Source organism: Rhipicephalus microplus, unplaced genomic scaffold (assembly GCF_043290135.1).
Source record: "Rhipicephalus microplus isolate Deutch F79 unplaced genomic scaffold, USDA_Rmic scaffold_12, whole genome shotgun sequence".
Lineage (NCBI taxonomy): Eukaryota > Metazoa > Arthropoda > Arachnida > Ixodida > Ixodidae > Rhipicephalus > Rhipicephalus microplus.
In genome coordinates, this window is record NW_027464585.1 from 42042617 (window position 1) to 42057351 (window position 14735).

Sequence of the window (14735 nt, forward strand, 5' to 3'; positions counted from 1 at the left end):
TTAGGTTAAACTGTCCCTTTTTCAACGTCTCGGGTGCTCTAAAGACGCCGTAAGCTAACATTTCAGAAGTGACATAGCCCATCCAGTCAGCATTGGAAGAGTAAATGTGAGTTTTATCAAGGCACAAAACTGGTTTCCCTAACCCTAAGATTGAACGCTTTGACAAAAGAGGCAACTCGACTTACTGTGGTGACCTTATCTCGGCTCGCGATGTATTCCAAGCTCTCCAAGAAAGGGATCGCCTACTAGAAACCCTCCTGAAGCGACTGTCTGCGGCCGGCGTGGCGCAAGCTCACCCAGTGCCAACGGTCCAGGTGATTCCCGACTTAAGCCACAAAATCAGTTCCTTCAACGGCTCCGAGGACGTTCCATCGGCGCAGGAATGGATTGAGAATATTTGTCGCACTTCGAATCTCTATGGATGGCCAGCTGCGTACACGCTAGCAACTGCCAAAACTCGGCTGATAGGAACCACGAAGGACTGGTACCATTCGAGGAGCTCCCAGATGACGTCGTCGGAAGAGTTCGAAGTACGCTTTTGTCGGACCTTCATCAGCCAGACTCGCGTTGCGCAAACGTGGCACGGGATGCGATAGTGTGTGCAGCAGTGCAACGAGAGTACGAACGCCTATTTCCATTCCGAGGTGCGTATCTGCCAAGAAGTCAACCTCGACTTTACCGATACGCGAGAACAAGTCCTCGCAGGGTTGAGGTCTTGCTAACTCGGCGCCATGCTTTTGGGAATGCCGCATGACGGCGACGACCTTCTTCACAACATCATGAAGTTCGAGTGCATCTAACGTGAACGGCGGGATATTTATTGGTTCTAGCCACTGAAGCTTTGCGTCATCACCGGATTCGGGGGGGAAATCCTGCCCATGCCAAGTAAAGCAACCGTCGACTCGAACCAGGGAGCAGATCGACGCCTGGTATCGCCGTTCGTCAACCATCACGGTGAGGGAAACTGCTATAACTATAAAAAGTTTCGTCCACATCACACGCGATTGCCCTGTGCCTAAACGGCCACTCAGGTGTCAGCGTTGCCAAGCAACTGGTCACACTCATTTCCATTGATTTAAATTTATTACCTTTAAAGCCCCACATGGGCATTACATAAGAGGGGTTTACATTTGATCATTATACAATAGTTGGAAATAACATGTGTATAAGCATTATTAAACATGGTATGAAGACTAACACTCAACGCAAATACCAGGCTTTGCTGCATAACAAGACGAATGCTGTTAGTGAACTTCCTTGCACCGGGGCAGGTCACGTGTTGCTCAACAAAACGACGTTCAACGATGAATCTACTCTAGGCGGCTTCATTGACACAGGGAGTTCCTGTTGCTTGTTACATGCGTCAGCGGCGGCACGATATGCTGCATCGAGATGGTTCAGCAACCGACTTAATTATATGGTTTCGGCAGCAGCATGCTCCCGTGACGAAAACCTTTGGTCATTGTAAGGCTAAGTTGAGCATAGACGGTGTTACCGCAGAAACTAAGCTTGTCCTGATAGTCCCCGACGTTGCACAAAAAATCGACATGATGGTGGGGTGACCGTTCACCGAACTTTTCAATGTCATGTATACCAAGGTGGGCAGCATGTTCCGCTTCTACTACTGTTATGCCTGCGAGTCCACAGCGAACGTCCATGCCTCTGAAAAAGGCAATCTGTGACAAGGCCAGCACGCGAGCCCGCCTGACGCGATGAACAACTCAACGGCGTCATCACGCGACGGCGCCTTTCTGCCGCGCACGTGCAGTAAGTCACCTCAGCCAGCGAGCCGGCGCCTTCCTGTCTGGTGATTCTGACGCAATGCGTGGCGACGTCACTCGTCCTTGGGTGCAGCCACGTGCGGCGCAGCGGCTCCAGATTTGATGAGAAGACGCAGCCCAGCGGCAACCCCATTGCAGGAGTCTGACCTCACGACCAGTGGCGCTTCTGGTTGGACATTTGGTTACACAAATAATCCACCCGATGCAACTAAAGGAAGCCCTGCGGCGCGTCACGAGGACTACACCAATCTGTTAAACAGAAGAGCTCGGCTCTTCGGGTCTCTAAGCTGTCGGCCCCAGTGCCGAATTTGTAACGCCTCTGTAAAAATGCTGTACATAAACCTTGTTTAACTCACCGTCGTCTCGTCCGATCGTCCAGCAGCTCTGCGCAGAAGCAGTCGCGAGCTAAGAAACCTATGCTACCAAACGGCTGGTGACCTTCCCGGCGGAATTCGGAGCAGTGGTGCCTTCGGGACAATGTTGGCAGCGCCGTTTTTTAAACAGTGGTTGCAGCGGTGGGATTCGTGGCGCCCTTCGTAACGTCGTCGGAGGCGCGCTTCGTAACAGTAGTTGGCAGCTGCGGGATAGGCCGGCGTCAGTGACATCGATGCGGTGAGTGCCTGATGTTTTCACCTCAGTTCACCAGACTACTCTAGCTCAGGTTATAGTAGTTTACAGAAGGACTGTGCGAAGCATTAGAGTGAGATTTGATCGTTTCAAGCCAAGTCAAAGCGCTTTGAAACCAAAGTTAATGCGGAGGGTGTAAAAACGAAAGTGTTACAAATTGCTTGCGCGTCTTGCTAGTTGACTTATAGTGGGTACGGCAAGTAAATTCTTAATAGGGGCAAACAGCAAGAGGCTAGTGTGAACGATGGAGAACCTTAAAGTGAAGGAACTCATCGGAATTTGTGAGGAACTCGGCATTACTTTGGGCCGTGCGAAAGGAAAGCAAGCGATTCTTGAGATCATGAGAGATGAAGGAGTTTTGGCTGAGGAAGTCGATGAGGCCTGGGAGGATATCAAAGCACGCCGCGAGGAGGCTGAAAGGGGAGAAGTAGAAGCTCGCGAACGTGAAGAAGCTGAAAGGCGAGAAGTTCGTGAACGTGAAGAAGCTGAAAGACGAGAACGCCGTGAGGAGGCCAAGAGGCAGGAACGCCTTGAGTTGAAATGAATAGAATTGGCAATCCTACAGCGTTCGCAGGCGCCTAGCGTAGCTTCTGTGACAGTTCATGTCAGCGGTCAGAGAATTCGCGACCAACTGCCACCGTTTGTAGTAGGCGAGGACATGGCGTAGTATCTCGTCAAGTTTGAACAGGTCTGTGAGCGAAATGCTTTATAGCGGTCTCTTTGGGCGCAGAACCTGTTAGCTCTTCTTCCCGGCGAAGTGTCCGACGTGATAACTTGCTTGTCGAGGGAAGCATTTGAGAGATATGACGAGGCTAAGGAAGTGCTCTTGAGACGTTATAAGTTGACACCCGAGGCTTTCAGGCAAAGGTTCCGGTATGCTAAAAAGGGGAATAAGTCACACATCAACTTCGTGTTTCGTCTTAAAGCCGATTAATGTGAATGGTCCAAGGGCGAAGGTGTTTATGACGATCACGATAAAGTGGTAGAATGCATTGCACTGGAGCAATTTTACCACTGCATCGAGGAGGGTATCAAGCTTTGGCTGCAGGATAATCTTAGTGAAATACAACTAAACAAGGCCGCAAAGTTTGCTGAGGAGTATTATACTCGCCGAAAGTTGCATAGCAGGGAAGTGCGCCTTGAAAAAGATGAAAAGAAAGAGGGCTTTTCAAAGAAACCTGATCAACGAAAGCCGCGAATCTGCTACAACTGCAGAAAGGAAGGGCACATCGCGATAAACTGTAAGCAAAAGTTTGCAACTATCCGAGAATCGGAAAACAAACGGAAGCCGCAAATCTGCTACAACTGCAGAAAGGAAGGGCACATCGCGATATGCTGTGAGCAAAAGTTTGCTTTCGCAACAATCCGAGAATCGGAAAAGAACATGTGGCTATTAGAGCCGTATATCCAAGGAATTATTGTGAATGGGAAAACGTGTCGAGCACTTAGAGACTCAGCGGCAATAATGGACGTTGTCCATTCTTCATTGGTGTCTCCAGATGACTTTACAGGAGAATGCGCGTGGATCAGGCAAGTCGCCGAGGAGCTGAGTGCTTGCTTACCAATCGCTACGGTTATCATTGAAAGCCCGTTCGGTAAGCTTCGCACCGAAGCGGCGGTGTCTGCCGCGCTTCCCGATAGTTTTCCTTATCTTTTCTCTAACAATTCAGAGCAGCTTCTCAAAGAGCAGGGTAAATCGTTCTTCTCCAACCTAGCGTACATGGCCCTCACGCGATCGCAAGCGCGGAAGCTTTCGTGGGAGCTTGATCTTGTTCTATATGGCGGAACAAGTTCAAAAGCAGCAAATCTGTGTGACCTTGGCGGCGAGTCGACAAAACCTCAAACATGAAATTCTCTGTGTAAGTCATTTGAGCAGTCACTCTAGCGGCTCGTCGCCGAAGCAACCGGCGTGGTTTCAGTAGCAGGAGGAGACGACAAGGCACCATTGAGTCTTAGCGAGAGGGGTGCATCGCTCTCACCTGTTGCGGAAAGTTGGAGTGAACTGTTGAGGGTTGATCCACAAACGCTCATTTAAGAGCAGTGGGAGGACCTCTCGATGAAAGCGCTAATGGAAAGCGTAAACTCGGGAAAAAAAGAGTGTTTCTTTTTTGAGAAAGCTGGGCTTTTGTATCGGAGCTACACAAATGCGCAAGGTCACAAGCATGAGCCGCTCTTGGTACCGCATAGGTATCGTCGCCTAAAAGTGGCCGGTTACAGAGATGAAGCATGATACTCGATAACGGCACAACATTGACGTTCGCTAAAAAAGGGGAAAGCTACACGTTAATGCAGACGCATTGAGCCGTGCGTTTAGTTAGTACCTTCTCCACCTTTTGGTTTCTCACTGGCGATTCAGGGCTAAATTTTGTCCTCATCACGGCCTTAGCTGAGCGCTCTCGTCCAGAATGAGCTGAAGGAGCGAACTTTATGTTCTATTCTGCTTCGTTACGTTGTTGTACGTGTAAAAAAAATTGAGTTCTCATTTTAAGAGTCTTGTGTCCCACATGTGCCTCTTGACGTAGAGGGAACGAAGTTCTGATAGACACGTAGCTAGGTATATGTTGTACTATACTTTGTCTGCTGTTCTGTCGGGTGACCGAGGGCACTTGCTTGTGTCGTGTGTTGTCTGTTGTCGAATCGTTCTTGACAAGTTGCAGAACCATCGACAAGTGCTGAGACCAAAGATCGTCTGAAGAGACGAGCAAAGCTGGCCGACAAGTTGTGGCGACAAGCCAGTGGAGCTGGGGTCCGTCCTCAAGAATGGGATGTGTTCTCGGAACGCAGTCTAGAGCTACATTCTCCCCATGGCCCTGGAGGCGAACCTGGAGGGACCAGGCAAACGAGTGCGCCTGACATCCGAGCCACGTGGAAGTAGCTCGTCTTTCCGGCGCATTGTCTGGCGGCGGGGGTGCTGTTATGCCAGCGAGTCCTCGTCAAACGACCGTGCCTCTGAAAAATTACGGCATATTCACGGGGTGAATGATGATGAATGGGCGAAGCTCCGGAGGGATTCATCGGTAAACTGTGAATCTTCCGTGTAATTCGCCCAGTCGATCATCATGTAAAAACGTGAGAAACGCTGTGTGTGTATATACACAAATCAACTTTTATTTGTTCTTAGACGATGGATGGCTTGCGATGTCCCTTCATGATGACGGCTTTATGGTCTGCGAAATGAAGGAAGAGCGGTTCCTGTATAAGATCTCGCGTCTTTCTTCAACTACAAGTACCGCTTTCTAGTTTATAACATCTTGCATCTTTTCATCATCAGCTACAAGTACCACCATCTACTAAACACTACAAGAACTAAACGAGAGGTGGCTACATACAGGAGACGGTACCGCCATCTAGTGAACACTGCAAGAACTAAACGAGAGGTGGCTACATGGATGGATGGATGGATGGATGGATGTGGCTGTACCATTTAGATCGGGCGGCGGCTAACGCCACCTAGCCGTAATACTTAGTGAACTAACCATTACATTTATCTTTTTTTCCTTTAAATAATGAAGTTGAGGATTCGTACTTCGCCGTGAAGGGTTTAATTTTCACTCGTGCCTTGACTTTAGCCACCAATCAGCTAACCTCCTTCTAGTTAAGTCTACCCGCTTAAAGTCTATTTTGCCCTCGCTGTCCCTAAATCCCAGTGCTTTGAAAAACTCTGCGCCATCATCCTGAACTATAGGGTGAAGCCCTTTACAGAACATTATCAAGTGTTCGGCAGTTTCTTCTTCCTCTCCACACGCACTGCATACTGTGTCTACCCCTTCGTATTTGGCCCGATATGTCTTGGTTCGCAGTACTCCCGTCCTGGCCTCAAACAGTAGAGAACTACTCCGAGTATTATCATAGATCCTTTCCTTGGCAATTTCCTGCTTAAAAGTTCGATAGATCTCTAGTGCGGACTTCTTAATCATGCCCATTCTCCACATGTCAGTCTCCGTTTCCTTCACTTTTTTCTTAACCGATAGTTCTTTTTGGTTTGGCCACCTGCTGTTTTCTAAATATTTACCAGTCAACTTCCTGGTTCGCTTCCTCCATTTTGTATCGACATTCTTCATGTACAAGTAGCTGAAAACCTTCCTAGCCCAACGCTCTTCCCCCATTTCTCTCAATCGCTTCTCAAATTTTATCTTGCTGCTAGCCTCCCTGCCCTCAAATGATGTCCATCCCATATCACCTTGTACTCCCTGATTTGGTGGATTCCCGTGAGCTCCTAAAGCAAGCCTACCTATTCCACGTTGCTTAATTTCTAATCTTGCTTGAACTTCTGATCTCATGCACAAAACCGCATTGCTGAACGTCAGCCCAGGAACCATGACCCCTTTCCATATTCCTCTCACAACATCATACCTATTGTAATTCCACAGTGCCCTATTTTTCATGACTGCTGCATTCCTGTTACCTTTAGTCGTCACGTATATTTCGTGTTCCCTCAGATACTCGGTCCCATTGCTTATCCATACGCCCAGATATTTGTATTTATCTGTCATCTCTAGCGTGACCTCCTGTATTCTAAGCTCACTACCTTCGTTGTCATTGAAAATCATGACTGCTGATTTTTCCCTACTGAATCTAAAATCTAACCTATCTCCCTCATTACCGCAGATGTCCATCAATCTCTGCAAATCTTCCTTGTTGTTGGCCATTAGCACTATATCATCTGCGTACATTAATGCCGGTAGTGCCTGATCAATAAGTTTTTCTTGTTTGACTAAAGAGAGGTTGAAGCCAAGTCCACTTCCCTCTAATTTTGCCTCTAATCCTTGTAGGTACATCATGAATAATAAGGGTGACAGGGGGCACCCCTGCCTAAGCCCCCGTTTTACCTCTGCAGGCTTGGATACCTGTTTTTCCCACTTTATAACTACTTTGTTACCTTTATAAACACCCTTTAAAAGATTAGTGACTACATGATCCACGCCTAGTGTGTCCAGTATTCCCCACAATTCCTCTTGAACCACGCTATCGTACGCTCCCTTGATATCCAAAAATGCTAACCACAGGGGCCTGTGTTCTTTTTACATACAAGGGACGATACCGCCATCTAGTGAACACTGCAAGAACTAAACTAGAGGTGGCTACATACAGGCTACAGGGGACGCACAGCCCACGCCCTAAGGAGCTTCGCCCCTAAAAGGCAATCTATGTCAAGGCCAGCACGCGAGCCCGCCTGGAGCGATGAACAACTCAACGGCGTCATCACGCGACGGCGCCTTTCTGCCGCGCACGTGCAGTGAGTCACCTCAGCCAGCGAGCCGGCGCCTTCCTGTCTGGCGAAGCTGACGGAATGCGTGGCGACGTCACTCATCCTTGGGTGCAGCCACGTGCAGCGCAGCGGCTCCAGATTCGATGAGAAGACGCGGCCCAGCGGCGACCCCAGTGGAGGAGTCTGACCTCACAACCAACGGCACTTCTGGTAGGACATTTGGTTACTCAAAGAATCCACCCAGCGCATATAAAAGAAGCCCTGCGGCGCTTCGCGAGGAGTAGACCTATGTGTTAGATAGAAGAGCTCGGCTTTTCGGGTCTCTAAGCTGTCGGCCCCAGTGCCGAACTTGTAACGCCTCTGTAAATATACTGTACATAAACCTTTAACTTACCGTCGTCTCGTCCGCTCGTCTATGAGCTCTGCGCAGAAGCAGTCGCGAGCTGAGAAACCTACGCTACCAAACGGCTGGCGACCTTCCCGGCGGAATTAGAAGCAGTGGTGCCTTCGGGACTGTGTTGGCGTCGCCGTCTTTTGAAACAGTGGTTGCCGCGGTGGGATTCGTGGCGCCCTTCGTAACGTCATCGGAGGCGCGCTTCGTAACATTACCTAAACGATTGTTCTTTTGCTGATCTGGTGTGATTGAAGCAGCATCTTGAACTGCACGTGACAGCGAGCGAACGTGAGCTTCAAAACGATTCTGGGAATTGCATCACTAGGTCCACCGATTGCTCCATTACCAACTTTCGCGGACACTGTTGACTGAATGTGCTTCCTGGGAGGAAATTAAAAATCACGGCAATTGTTGACGACACTGAGCAACTTGGTCAGAATGGCGTATTGAAAGCAGATGACTGTAACAAGAACAATGCCTCAAGCAAGAGTACTGGCAAGATATCATTCAAGATGGTTCATGGCTACAAGTGGAGTATTTGTGAATTACAATTTCAGCAACTTAGCGGTTCAGAGATCCCTTCGCAACTACGGAATGAAGGTTACATATGCGTCAACGTTTACTAAAGCCTCCCAAGTGCCCGAAAGATAACTGCCATCGCCAGCGCTACCCTCTAAAGCTCTCCTAATTTCTAAATCTAATGCTCTCCTAAGAGGAGGATTGCATGTTCGAATTATTCAAGTCGTTTGGAGGAGAGCGACTTAACGAGGACGTTAAGCGTTGCAGAATGACCGAATGTTAGAAATTCGCGTGCCCTGTTGAATATAGAGAAATAAGACATCAACTTGACTAAGAGATGGTCGTGCCGTTTCGCCTGTGTGTTGTTTGTAGCCTGTGTGATTTGTGTTTTCTTGAAACATAAGTAAATCTTTTCCTTTTTCAACGTCTGGGGTGCTTCAAAGACGACGCACGCTAACGCATGCCTCAAAAAGTAGAGTACAATGGACCAGAAGGTCACATGCCCAATGGCATAAAAGGAAAAGGGTCATACACGTGGCACTTCCGAACTGTCCAAAAGGACTCAAAGGAACTTTTTTCAGAGTAAGAGAGAGTCAGATGCTAGCACTGATCGCACCTCAGTGTTTTAGAAGCTTCACAATTGTAGTAGATTGTTGTGTTAAGACTGAAACCAGGACGCGAACAGTCAAGCTTATTCCAGAGCTTGCGCGACCACCAGAGATAAGGCTGAAAAATTTGATCCACAGTGTATAAAGACAACGTGTCCCATCGATGACGAGATTATCGAAAGCCGATGCTCTGTTCGCCAATATCAGTGCAATGTCTCTCGCTTCAGGTTTCAGGGTTAAAAGTTAGGCCAAATAAAGCTTCATTTTGAACAAACCAACTGCTTCCAGCGTCCACGTCACGGCGCCGTGCCATCTGGCAGAGGTGCTGATTTCTTCAAGTTCTGGACGCAAATAAAAAAAAATTGGCAGATTCCACGTACAGTGGGAATTGATGATATGCGAAGCACGAATGAGGAAGGTTGATATGTCACTTTAAACCAGCACAACGTTAAGAAGCTGAAGTAAATTATGCCGCACTTGGCTTCCACTTTAAGATGATTGTCTTTGCGCCTGTGATTTATAATCGTCGTCCATTCTTGTACGTAATATCAAATTTGGTATATGTGGAGCTACCGAAACAGCCGTGAGCGCGATATTAGCGTAGAATTTTGTCATGGTTTACATGACATGCATATCATGATTGTCATGTTTGGACCTGTCTTTACATTCGTCGTCTATTGACGTCACGTAATACCGAAATTATTATATGTGCAACTATTGAAACGGCCATAAGCACGCTATCAGCGTAGCATGTAGTCATGTTTTACATGACATGCATATCCTTATTACCATGTTTCGACGCGTCATTTACCTTCCCCATCTAATAATGTCACGTGATACCAAATTTGGTGTATGAGAAGATATAAAAACGGCCGCGAGCACATCATGGGCCCAATATACGCCGACGTAACGTTGACGCGTGCGAGCGCTGTGCGCAGTCACAATACGCTAACAAAACGCGAGCAGTCTATAGTCTGACACCAGGCGCCACCGGTGCGACCAGCGTTCTTTGGCGCGAGCCAGTGGCTACCGACGCAAAAAGGCGACATCTTGCATTTCTTGCCCGACGACACTACCCAGAGAGCACATCGTCTGCCTACCTTCATGACATACGGACGCATCGTGCATTTAAACGCGCATGCTTCAAAGCAACGCAGCGCGGCGCGCGCCGGCAGGTATGTGGCAGGCAGATCAGCGCCTGGCGTAGCATCAACGGTGTGACGCGACGAAACGAACGCCGGTGCGCACGCGCGCTGGCTCATGCAGAGGTGTATTAGCGCCTTGAGTGTTGCATGTAGGCATGTTTTTACATGACACGCATCTCATGATTATCATGTTTGCATCAGTCATGTGCCTTCGTGATACATTCGCATCCCGTAAAACCAAATTTGGTATATGCGTAGCTAGCGAAACCGCCGCGAGCGCATCATGAGTGTGGCAGGTAGTCATGTTATTACATGACACGCATGTCATCACTTCATTGTTAGGGTCTGTAGCTTGTGTTCGCCGTGCAGTCATGTCATATCATACCAGTTTTGCAACGTGTCTTGTGTACGAAAGCAACGCAAGAGCAGTGAGACAATGAAATGTAAATCATGGCATTCATGACATACATGTCATGGTTTTCATGTTATAACCAGTTACATAGCGAGGTTGCTCAGAAAAATAATAAAGTTTCCTACTACTATCAGTTACTTATGCTCGTCATAGAGTCATGATATGCCATACAATTTTGGTATTGATACCGTTATTAAAACGGCCAGGAGAGCTAAAACTCGTGGGCGGCTAGATAGATAGATAGATAGATAGATAGATAGATAGATAGATAGATAGATAGATAGATAGATAGATAGATAGATAGATAGATAGATAGATAGATAGATAGATAGATAGATAGATAGATAGATAGATAGATAGATAGATAGATAGATAGATAGATAGATAGATAGATAGATAGATAGATAGATAGATAGATAGATAGATAGATAGATAGATAGATAGATAGATAGATAGATAGATAGATAGATAGATAGATAGATAGATAGATAGATAGATAGATAGATAGATATGGATGGATGGATGGATGGATGGATGGATGGATGGATGGATGGATGGATGGATGGATGGATGGATGGACGGATGGATGGATGAATGAATGGATGGATGGATGGATGGATGGATGGATGAATGGATGGATGGATAAATGGATGAATGGATGGATGGAGGATAGATGGATGGATGTATACGCTCAAAGTCGCCAAAGTTCGATAAGAAATTCTTCGCATTTCAAACCAGGAGGAAAGCCTGAAATGTGAAGAAGGCACCGAATCTCACCAGCAGCGTTAGGCTATAGCCGCCGGCATCAAGGTTTGGAACCGGATTTCAGACCTTTTTATTCTATTTTATTTTTATATATCCCCGCTTTGCCTCGAGGCGTTACAGCAGGGGGGTTGCAGAGTTGAAAAAAAATTCATTTTCATTGACACTTGACAATTGCACAGATGTCTAACAACTTTATTGGTTGATTGTTTTTACAAAAAACGAATTTGCATACAGGTTCGGCCTGGCCTGGCTTGGCCCTATTTTCTCTTCATGGTCTGTGCCTTGAGAAATATACTTTGAGTTTTTAAAATAAATGCCACCACCGTTTATTGCCGTTTTTTATAAAATATCTTGTGTAAAAGCTTCAGATGTAGTTTTTACCTGAAGATGCAAGACTTACGATAACGAGGCAGGCCGCCGCTATAACATCTGCTCAGCCTACGTCCCTCCTGCTTCAGCCAACCAGGGACTCGCCGAAATTTCGTGCGCTGTCGTGCGAGCATCCGGAGAGCTGGTTCGAAGAATACGAACAAGTTGACGTTGTCAACCATTGCAGCAATGAAGCAATGTTGTGGCGTACGTAGTTCCCCTTAAAAGACTCATTCATAAAAGGGCTGAAACTGTTGCTGAAACCCAGGTTGGACTCCCTAACAAAATTGTCATACTGTTAACTCTCCGCCACGCAGTCCTCGGCATGTCCAAGGAGGAAAAAAGTGTGCTTCCTCATGCAAAAAACAAAGCAGGAGCTCTTTTCGGGTTTCATAAGAATTCCACCGATTTGCATTCAGAAATTCCTCGCAGAGACAACGACGAATGAAAAGGCGTTAATATGCGCGCACGACACTTGAACCACAGCTCTACGCCAGGCTGCGCAGAAATCTATCCACTCTGCTCTGACAATCAGCTTGAGACCACAAGGGTCGTTGTGCATGAGAAACTTCGTCACATGTTCCCATCATATCAGCCTCATGTTGCCTCGATGACAGACATCGCCAGAGGAGAAATCCATTATTCTCTGGATGTTCCAGAGGCAGCGCAGCCGAAACCTAAAGCCATGAGCTGCAGTTCGGCGTATAACCCCCTCTTTCTCTCTCTCTCGGTCAAGGGGCTGCACCGCCTTAGTTTCGTCGCACGCGACGCCACACCACTACACTGCTGGTCAGCGCTATGCTCACATATTCGAGGACAATCCACGCTTGGTGCTCCCATGAACACCGTTACCACTGCGGAGAAGCTAGCCACACCTAACGTCGCAGCCAGTACCGCCAGATGGGACTTCATATCCGGTTTTCAGACACACTGAACCATCAGTGCCGATTGCGGCCGCTGTTGGATGCTCTTATGTTTTCAAAGAGAGAGCGGTGTTTTTCGGTTATCAAAAATTCTAGAGGCGTAAGTTCGAAAAGTTCTTGAAGGAGCACGTTAGAATAGATGTGGCGCACTTCACAAATCCAGCATTTTAACCATCGGGGCTTCACAACTTGCTCCCTTGATTAATAAAATTTACTTGAACATATTTTAACTCGGCGCACAACTTCGCGGGCGCAAAAGAAGAAGGGGCATACCACAGCACTGACTCACAACTAAAGTTTTAGTGGAAAAACGTGAACGTAAACTGAACATTTGAACTTTCACACCTATGTGACCACACTAAAAAAAGCAGATCAGCTGAAATTTTGAGAAATGAACAAACTGATACATTGCAAGTGCACACTTTAACATCATAAAAGTTCACATATTGTGGTATATCATAACCTAACTTTGCTACCACGTAGGTCTATCAAAGGCATTCTAATGCATTGTTCTCCCCTTTTTGATAATGTCATGAAGTCGTGACGCGGATGAAGAGAGCAGACTGGGTTTCCACGTTAAATGTTGATTCGGCCACACTTGTGGCCACTAAAAAGAAAAGCAAGATTACAGCGACACACTACATAGCGGCGAGCAGAGCGTCGGTCTTCGATGAACTGACAAGCGGCGAAGCGTGTCGGAGTTTATATAGTGTCCATCAAATATTTTAGCGTTATCACTAGCAGCGACGTAAGTCCCAGAGGAAACTGTAATGTTCACGAAGTGGGCGTAATCTTAAAAAATGATCTACAATAACCATGACCCATCTGTAAGAATGAGGCGCAGTTTCCACTGAGCATTCCAGACATGCTTTGTGGGTGAAAACCGAATGAAACGTGAGAGTGAAAAAGAAAAACGCGTGGCATTATTACACGCTTCAATTATTCCTAGTGTGATTTGATCTCTGTGTTTCGCTAGATTTTTTGCTTCATGAAAGATAGGTGCGCAATCAAGCTGCGAAACTTGTTGGAACACATGCGAGGATACATTCGCTTGCAAAGAACGTCTGTGTTCCCACAATGTAATATCAAGGCATGTACTCGTTTGGCCTATGTATACAAGATCACAGGAAGACAGTAAAAGATACATGATACTCTTGGTTAAGTTTTCCTTTTCCTTCGTTGATTTCCTTGATGTGGATTGAAGTCCCGTCAAGGAGATGATCGGCGTTGATGAAGCAGGAGGCAGGTTGGAGGTTATAAAACTTGAAGGCATATTACAGCGAAATATTTACAGTCATATGTACATCTTGCCGAAGCACGCTCATGATAACACAGACATCAACAGCGTCTTACTCTTCTACTTAACTTTTCTTAAGTTAGGGCCTAGAACACTGTTACTACATACAACGTACTTAGTCTCACTGTTCGACCACCAAGTGGTCACGGCCCAGACAAAAGTTGCATCGTACGGAATCGTACTGATCTATCAGTTAAGTGATTGCAGCCTCGACTGAAGAGAAACGGATTCCCTCCAGTCTTAAGCATCTTGCGGTAACAAAGAAAAAGGGGAGGGGGCCACTGCTGGTCCGCCTCAACATTCTCTCATCCAATCTGTTTCCACTGAGATTAAGTCACTCCCTACTGGGCTGACCTTACTCTCGACAGCAGCGTTTCTACAGTTTAAACAGGCGTTTTGGTACTCTTTCCCATCATGTTTCTCTCTCTTCACCTCCCACGCGCTCAGGAATTCTAACGCTCGGGAGATATCGGCATTGTAGACCCGGTACATTCATGCCCTTTCCCACACCCACCGAGCCGAGACGAACCTCCAAAGCCGGAAATTGAATGATTGCGCGCGGAACGTAATTGCCCCCGCAGGTAGCAAGCGGCCTTTGACTTTCTCCGCTTTCCTTGTGCTCGGGTCGTGCATCGCTGCGACTTTGAGCCGATCGCCAGGGCAGAGAGTGTCGCCTACTCCCACTG